A 9,342-nucleotide genomic window follows, 5' to 3' on the forward strand; every position below is an offset into this window, starting at 1 on the left:
GGGCCTGGCATGTAGTAAATAGGGCAAGGGGACCTATCCTGCACCCATCAGGAGGGGTGCTGGGGACAGATAACCTGTCAGCCAGGACCTCCCTGCAACACCAAGTTGGCTAGAGGGCTGTTGCCTTCCCTGGGATAGGTTAGGAAAGTGTCCTTATCCCCCAGAATAAACAGTGTGCCTAAGAGTACCCTTGCATCAGGGACACGGGGACACAATGTGCATGGGAAAATGAATCCTGGGAGCTGTGGTGCACACAACCCCGAGAACTCCAGATCCCCCTGGACAAACAGCCTGATTGTGTCCAACTGTTTGGGACAACATTGCACGAGAAGAACCTGGAGTATTAGAGACTGGCATCCTGGCAATGACCCTCACCCCACTAATCTCTCCTCCTGAAGGGGCAACTGTGCAACTCCCACTGATTGCAGCTGGATCCCATCACTGCCTTGACTGGGATTCCCCCCACATCAGTTTTCCTGACAGTGTGTCTGCTGCTACGAAAAAATGGTTTGCTATTGAATTGACACCCAGGGGAAGTCTGTCATACTGCTGGTTCCTCTTTCCTGGGACATGGTGAAGAGTACACGGGCTGTGCATGGTTGGACACAAAGGGGACAGGGTGACAGATCACACCCCCTCTTAAGACAGCAGCTAACAGCGAAAGCAGAGCCCCTCTTCCAGTAGCATCGGTCAAGATGTAGCATCTTGTTTTGTGTTCTCATGTTTCTTTGCCCCACCAGCATCATCTCCATGGCCTACTTTCAAGTCAGGCTGATCAATTGATCCCACAAAGGAGGTGGATAAAAGACTGCAAAGATTTGTCTCTGAAAATGGCACATCATAGTGATCAGAGGCTCTGTGATCCTTTTCCCAGTTCCCTCAGCATTGTCCCAAAGGCAGAGACAGAACATGCACCTGTGATTGATTAAGCTGTTGCTAGTATAGTCTGTAAAGGGCTGTATGCTGCAGCAAGCCTGCTTTAGCTTTGTTTTTCACTCATGTCTGTCAGTTGGGATATCTGCAGTGAGTGGCATCGACACACACAGATGCAGGAAGTTATGAAATGACACAGGCTGGATCAAACACACAGATCCAGAGATACTGGGTGTGGCATTACAGACCCTCCTATTTCCTTTCAGGTTTGTGATGTGGAGATTACCCTTGAATACGCAGACTGCAGCTGCAAACCCGCAGCGTTTGGCACTGGCTCAACGTAAGACAAGCTCCTTCCCACAGGGTCGGATCCAGGAAGAAAGTGGTTTTCCTCCCATCAGTTGTTTCCTCCTGTGCCGTCTCTTCTAGTAAAACATCTGTGATGAACCTCCGAGGCTGTAGACTACACGTCCCATTCACCTTCTCTGCTCTGCACGTCCCCTTCCCTGCAGCCAGGCAGGAGGAGGCAGGAGAACTGCTATGGACAGACCCTGACCCAGGAAGCGCCCTCACACGGAAGCAGCAAAAGCATCTCACAGCAAACCATTAGGGCTGTGCGAAGCTTTCGGCCCGATTCAGGGACCAAATCTCCAAATCCAAATTGAGTCAGGAAACCAATAAAAAGCTCTGAATCGAACTGGAAGCGTCTGAATCGATTTTGAATCAATTCGGAAAAGATTCGGCTTGTCCCAGCACCAGCCCCAATCTGTCCCTCCCCCACGCCCCTTCTCTCCCCCCTCCCGCAACCCCAACAGATTTCCCAACTGGAGGCAGCTGTGTCAGCTGCCTGTTTAGTCTATGGCCGAATCACTGAAGTGGTGTCGAATCTTTCAGATCTGATGCAGCCGAATCAAATCCGGACAGTGATTTGCATCTCTGAATTGAATCACTGTCCTCCCAATCAGCTGAATCTGAATCTGAAGCAAATACTTGCCGCTTTGCACAGGCCTACAAGCCAGGACAATCTCCAGAGCTGGTTACACGGGGAGAGAAATTCCCAGGGAGAGTAGGCAGCAGCCAAGGCAGGGAATAGTAGTGTTGTCAAATGGGAGTGTTGAACATGTATCTAAGAGCACGTCTGTGTGAGACTTTTGAAGGAAGAGCAGAGTCTGGGCAGGGAGGCAGTGCAGAGGGACCCAATGTGACACAGCGTGGACTGCCCTGGGCTTGGAAACCTGTAACCCAGTGGGGGCCAAACTTTCAGGCAGCTGTGCTACTAGGTAAACCCATCTCCTCCCTCAGTGTCATCAGATCCCCTTCCCCTTCTGCTGTTTCCTACTCCCTCCTCAATCTGCCACATGCCACATATGGAGGCCCGTGCCAATTGTGACACACATGCTGCAGATTGGCTCCTCCTGTATTAAGGTATTCACTCTCCATCCCAAGCAGTAAAGCAGCCAATTCATCTTCAATGGACAGCATGTGTTGGTCAACAACAGTACAGGAGGCAGAGCCCAAAAACTCAAACAGTCCCTGTGCCCCAAAACCAGCACAACTGCTCTCTTGTGCATATCTCTTCCCTTCCTTGTCTCTAGGTCTCCTTTTTAAACCATCACTGCATTGTCCTGTCCTTTTTTCAGAGCTCTTCTCCTGGCAGAGAAAAGTCCCAGTGCTGACTCCAGACTCAATTAACCCCGATTTTCCTCTGTCTATAAACAAATCAGAGAAGCAGGTAAGCAATTATTATAAAATGATTATAAACAGGAATACTTTTAAACCAGAAGTACTACAGCAACAGCAGGGGCTGTCATGATCTATATGTTTAAGTTCATGAACCAAGGATACTTTTATTTTTCTCTTTTAGTGCCAGCCCCAGTGAAAAGCCCCTTCCCTTTGGCCAAGGGGTTGAGTGGATGTTGAGCACACCCATTCTGGCAGGTGCAGGGTCCAGAAGCTGAAGCATATTCAAGGTGTGTGTCTGGTCACCCTACATGTAACCAGCACCTGGGGATTTCTTATGTCCCTGAATGAGCCACAAATCACAAATAAATTGCTTTTAAGAAGATGGGAGCATCCTGGGGTAAAGCCGCTCTGCCACTTCATCCCCACTTCCTAATGCCCAGAGATGTCCTCCAGTTCATCAGCCTGCCTCAGGAGCCCAGGTTCACACTGGGACCACCTCAGCTTTGCAGGTTCCCATGGCAGTTTCCTCATCACAGCGGCCTTCCCAGCGTCAGCTCTGGAGGTTTCTGATGTGCCTCAGTGGTGTCCAAGTACATTTGACACCCAAGAGGTGGTGGCTTCCTACAGACTCTTCCATTTTCTGATCCAACAAGGCTGGTGTCTTCCACAGGCCATATGGCATTACCATGACTTGCAACAAATCCTCTTCTGGGAAAGGCCTTCCCACAGACAGACTCTCCCCTCCCAACCACCCAGCATGCACTAGTGGGAAGAACCACAGAGCTATTTTAATGTTTCCACGGTGTTACCAGGACAGGGTATGGAACAATATTTCATGTGGGTCATATCTATCACCTAACATCACACATAGGACTGTGCTGTGTGATCCTTCTCACCCACTTGTACAAAAGAGAGCTTCCCAGGGCCTTCTGAATATCTCAGTAACAATGCAGTAGAGCCTTAACCAAAGCCTATGTCGCCATCTATGGAGCGTAGGTAAGTGACTTGGCCTTGCTTCACAAGTTGAGCATTTCCTGTGCTCATCTCCAGCTTAGCTAGCCCATCTGACCCAGGTCACCTGGTCACTGGGTGAGTAGGTCCTCTCATTTTACACCAACAGTCCAAACATCCCCTTACAACCTCACTTCTGTTGAGGTCCCATGCACTGATGAAACTGCTCCACTGCCTCTGCCAGAGCATAGGGGTTTCTCCCTGTTTTCCCTCCTACATCTGCATCTAATTGGATTAAACCATAGGACTCCTTGGTCCACCGTTTCCACAATTAGCTTCTCTGCAGGGCCACTGTCTAGTTACAGTCCTAGAGGAAGTCCACGTAGGGCAGGCACTTAAGTCTCTTGGGGCACTTGCTTCCTCCAAGATATAACTGTCTACAAGATGTGTCCAGTGTTACTGCCAGTTCTCCTTTAGCTATCATGAGGTGCTCACTGGCTGGGCCAAAAGCAGTCCCCAGCATCCTTGGTCCAGGGCAAGGATGAGCATATCCTATTTTCAGCATCTGTTTTGTCATTTCAGGGAAATGAACATGTCTGGCCTATTCTCAGTAAGACTCCCAGAACAGGCGTTTAAACACCTCACCCCCAGCCCACACATGTGCCCTACACACACCAACTCCCCCTTCTGGTCTCTAGCACTCCAGGTTTTGTGCCCTTTTTAGTCTCCAGTGTCCTCAGCTCGGACCAGAAATCAAAAGCACCTGAGTATAGTGAAGGGAATGCCACCCCAGACCCCAACTGGAAGTAACCCGGAAGTGGGATGAGACATGCCCCAGAACTACAGGATGTGAGCCCTACCCGCTTAGGTCTTTATGGGCACTTATACACGTGTTCCAGTGGTGGGGGATGGTGCTTTGAATAGAGTGGCTCCAGAAGCACTCCTCCATGTCTTGTGTAAATGCGTCCCTGCACTTAAAAATGGCAGTGGGGGCACTTGAGCTCAAGCTCATTTGACAAGCTTTAGTTCAAGCACCTACCCACCATTTTGAAGTGCAGGGACACTGATTCACAAGACACAGGAGTCTGCTCAAGCAGACTTGATTAATTAAGTCTACTGCAATCTGCTGGAATTGCAGTGTGTCAGAGCAGTCTCGACGCTCATCTATAGGTTCCCTGTATGGCCTGAACAGAGAGCAAGAGACTGTCTGGGCAACAGCCCACCTTGCTGTGCCTCTGGCCTGCTGGAACTCCTGAATCTGATTCCAGTGTTTGATCTTGGCTTGTGACTCTCTTCTCTGGACTCTTGACTTGTACTTTTGGCTTGCACTGTCTAGATCTTTTTCTCTTGGCTTGTGCCATTGCAACACAGGTTGCCTACCCCAACCACCCACACCCTGGACACTTATGCTGAGCACACTTAAAAGCAGCATGGTGCCTGGGATGTGGAAGCAGAATAACCCATTTTGTGGCTAGGAAGATATGCTCACTCTCTCCACGTCTTGAGGTCTCACAACAGTCAGGGGTGACTCCAGGTCAGTTATTCCAAACGTCAGTTGTGAAATAAGATGTCAGCCGTGGATGGCTAATGAGAAGAAATAGTCAGGATTTCAAACTCCAAAGCACTCAGCTATTGTCCTCCTGAGCTCAAAGGGCTTAAATTTCACTTCTGAAGTAACTCTCCTTAGTTCCATCAGTTAGGGAAGAGGCATTCTCCTTGCTGGACAGAGGGTAAAACTGAGTTACTACAATGCAGGGAAGTGCCCTGCCAGAGGGAGTGGGAGAGCCAGAAGGAGAAGCCAAGAGCTCTGACTCCTGCTTTAATTAGGAGATAAGACGACTCCACACAGGAAAGTGTGGTATCCAGGAGCCACAATTCCAGCTTCTGCTGTACACACCTCATCCGCTCTGAAAGGTGGGAGTAATTTATGCCTTCTCAGCAGACCACTGTATATTTGCTGGTCAGGCCTTTGTACAACAAATCAGTAAAGCAAGTCCCCATAGCTCCATGGATATAGGTATGACAGAAACCCACTTTGAAACGAGGCTGGTTTCCAGGTTTATGGCATGCCATTCAATTAGTAATTTGCCAGATGATCCCTAGTTGTAGCTAAATTAACCTATGTTTTGTTTTAGTGTCTTTGAATTTCTACAAACCTTGGTATTTGATGTGAATATACTTTTGTACTTTTCTCATACAACTGAATTAGTTGTTAGTTATCTGTCCACAATGCAGAGGCCATGACACAGTTAGTCATATTTCAGAGGATCTGCTGCTCAAAGGAAAGTCAATCTCTGTGTATCAAGCAGGATACTGGGGGGGTCAAGTATCGGAGAACTATTGCTACACAATGTGGTGTACATTTCAAAGAGGGAAGCAAACGCCTAGAAAGAGTTGAAGCAAGGCTGATATTTTTCGCCTTTGTATAGAATGAGAGTTCCTCTATAGCTCTCTTGAATAACTGATAGCTTAGGGTATTGGATTAGCACTTGAAAGGTCTGAAAACATGTCAATATTTTTTTTTAGAAATAGTTGGATCTGGAATAAAATCTGGCCACCAGACAGGTGCATATCTGGGGAAAAGAAGGTATCTACCTAATATGCATGTATTCCCAGAGTGCTGAATACAAGAACATACGTGAGAAGATAAGTTTAGGTACTGGTCAGAGGTAGAAGATGCAGCTTAGTGGGCAATGCAGTGTAAGGTCACAATCGTATTCCTATGGATATATTCTCATACTATGTAGAAACAGGTGGAGCTCTTTGTGTAGGGTGAGCCTATGTCTTAGATTGGCCAGGACAATCTCAGATTTCCTAGGGTGTCTCAGCAGCCCGGCCAATGGAGAAAATTGAAGCAAAGGTCCTGGATTAGCATGAACCTGCCTGCACATGCTTGGCTCCTAAATGCCTACTGGGCAAGTGACTTCTGGCTCACAGCCCAGCAGAGTCAGGAAGAGGGAGCAGCCATCACCACAACCCAGAGCCCAGATGAGGGTAGCCCAGATGAAGATGGGGTGGGGGTGGCTTGGACCTGTGCCCTGAGGGGAGCAGAGGTCCCTCCCTACCTCCCACCCACCCACCTGCCGGGGACCTTTGTTTCAGGGAGCAGCTCTAGGCTCTGGGTTCTGTCCTGGGACTGCTTTACTGCTTCACTGAGATTGGGCTGCAACGGCTGAAGGCCCTGTGTGAGTTCCTAGAGCCATAGGCTATTATTTTCATTAAAAATTGACATTGTCATAATTTCTGTTCGATCCTAAATTCCATTTTTGGTGGATATCAACATTATTATCTTGCTTACAGTGGTACTGTTAACAAAAAAAATGCAATTAGTTACATTTCTTTTAATTGCTGCTGCCCAGCTGCCTGGCACACCATGCCACTCTGACTCTTGCAGCAGTGCCACTGACTTGGGAGAGCGGGCAGGGGACATGAGAAACATTCCAGATTTCCCATGGTCCCATATGGTCACCCTATATGCATGTGATTTTTTTCCTGCTTATGTAATCAATCTTTTTCCTATTTCTTACTGATTGTTCGTGGTAAGTGTTATTTCAAAGCATATTAGAGCTACAATTTGGACCCTTCTCTGGAGGAGGGGACCTGTAATATTTTATGTACACCTGTAATATTTTATGTATACCCATTCTTTCCATACAGCCTACTGCCCACGCATGACCACTCTTCAATGGTTTCTGCTTGCCTAAAAGTGACAACAGAGCACTGGGACAGACTTAAATACACATGCAAATGCTAAAAATCAGCCCACACAGATTATCAGAAGCTTTGCTTTTGATTTCACACAGCTCAGTCAGCCCATCAAATTCCAGGGTCAATATGAGCATCCACAGCCATGGATATCTGCAAGTGATGATTCTGCCTCAGTTTGGGAAACAAAAATGTTAAACTTGCAACCTTGCATCTCTGCACCACTGCCTGTTCTTTCATTTTAAAAACAAAAGTGCTAGTGGTTAAATGTGGCTCAGGAAGTGTTTGTACACTTCCCCACTTCTCTCACCGTGATGTTGAATATCTCCCCAGCTTTGACTAAACGTATTATATCTCATAGTTTCACAGTGTCGGGGAGGTTAGATTAGCAGAGAGACTACCCCACTGGTTACTGGCTAGTAACTTATTGTTCTGAGTTGGAACCAAAACTGAACGTAAAACGTGGTGCATAAGGGCATTTGTAAGATGACACATAGTTACCAGTTTACACCACCACAAGTGCATTTGTGTTTGAATGAATGGGATTTCCCACCGCTTTAAAGGTAATTTTGCTGTTCTGAACTAACCCTGCTTGGATATGTTTTACTTTGTGACAATCCCTCCTTATGCCGCCCTGTCTATGGATTCGTGTGGTTCAAACAGCAATGGACTCAGACTTGTAATAACTGTCTTTTGCCACCAGGTGCCACTGTTATTTCCTGCTGTTATTTACTTATTTCTTTATTTTTAGCTCCTGCTCATCCCTCCCTCCCCCATCTCCCATGGGGCAGTGGCAGGGGCTGCTACAGGGCAGGAGGGGCGGGGGTTGCCTCTGAGGGCAGCACAGGGGCCGGTGCCTGAGCTTGCAGGGGCTGAGCGGGCAGAAGATGCTGCCTGGGGCAAAGGAAGGAGAAACGGGCGCTATGGCAGCTTCATCCCTGCACTTGCCTCTGTTGGTTTTTGTAAATACAAGCCAAATTTTTGGCATTTCAGGCCTGGGTGCAGGACAGGCCTGAATTCCCTTTTGATTGCCTTACAACTGTAACCCTGGGTGCGAAACTACACGCGCCCTCCCCTGAATAGTGGGATCCTGGGGTACCTGGTAGCCAGTAGCCCTGGCGAGCCCCCTGGGAAGCTGCTGCAGAGTCCCCGAGTGAAGAGCCTCCCCTTACAATCAAGCACCCTCACAGACAGTTCTCAAACTATTTACAAGATTTAATTATTTGCAACATAATAAATAATCATTAAATAAGAGCATGGATATACCGACTAATAAACCCTCAAGAACTTCTTTACACAGTCTCTCACTTGCACATGGTGTACTAGGGATCCTGTGTGCACTGCCCCTGGAGGTGTATCTGAGGAAGCGGGACTGTCTGTGTCCCTGCACGTGGTCTGTGGACGCTCCCTGGGGCTGGTGTCCATCTCCGTGCTCCTGGGGTCTCTGGGCAGCAAGCGGCCTCCTCTGCAGTTCCTGCAAAACAGCCTTCCCCTGCCTTTGACCCCCTTCCCCAGCTCTGCTGGGAGCAGTGTCTGGGCTGCAGGCTGTAGCAAGCTTCCTGTCCCACACACCTCACAGCCCCGGCAAACACAGCCCCTCCCTGTGCTTTGCCTGCCGCTGGGGCCCCTCACCCATCAGGGAAAGTAGGGCAGACTCCGGCCCTCCCTCTCCCCAACTCTGCTGTGCTCACCCAGCCATACCGGCTGCAGTCAGGTCTCTCCAGGCTTGGAGTCTCCACACAAGCAGTCCCTGCCTCATCCTGCCCGGCAGCCTCCTGGGCCAGAGAGAAGCACTGGATACTGTATCACACTGGATTCTGTGTCACTCCCCTTGCAGCTTCTGCCCCTGCTTCCGCAGGGCTCTCTCAGGGGCTCTCCGAGGGACCACTGTGTTGAGACCTTGGATCCAGTCTCCAGCCTGTCCCTCAGCCCCTCTCTCTCTCTTGTTCCCCACAGCTGGAAAAACTGCTCCCCCTTTTATCCAAGCCTCTCAGCAAATCCCAGGTCAGGGCCCTTCCCGGGCTTTTGCTATCGGCTCTATTTCAAAACTTTGCTGGGGTTACATCACCCCTCCTGCTTCCAACAGGGCTGCTTCCAAAACAGCTTCACTTGCCCTTAGAGCCTACAATG

This window comes from Alligator sinensis, unplaced genomic scaffold (genome assembly GCF_000455745.1).
Source record: "Alligator sinensis unplaced genomic scaffold, ASM45574v1 scaffold1137_1, whole genome shotgun sequence".
Classification (NCBI taxonomy): domain Eukaryota; kingdom Metazoa; phylum Chordata; order Crocodylia; family Alligatoridae; genus Alligator; species Alligator sinensis.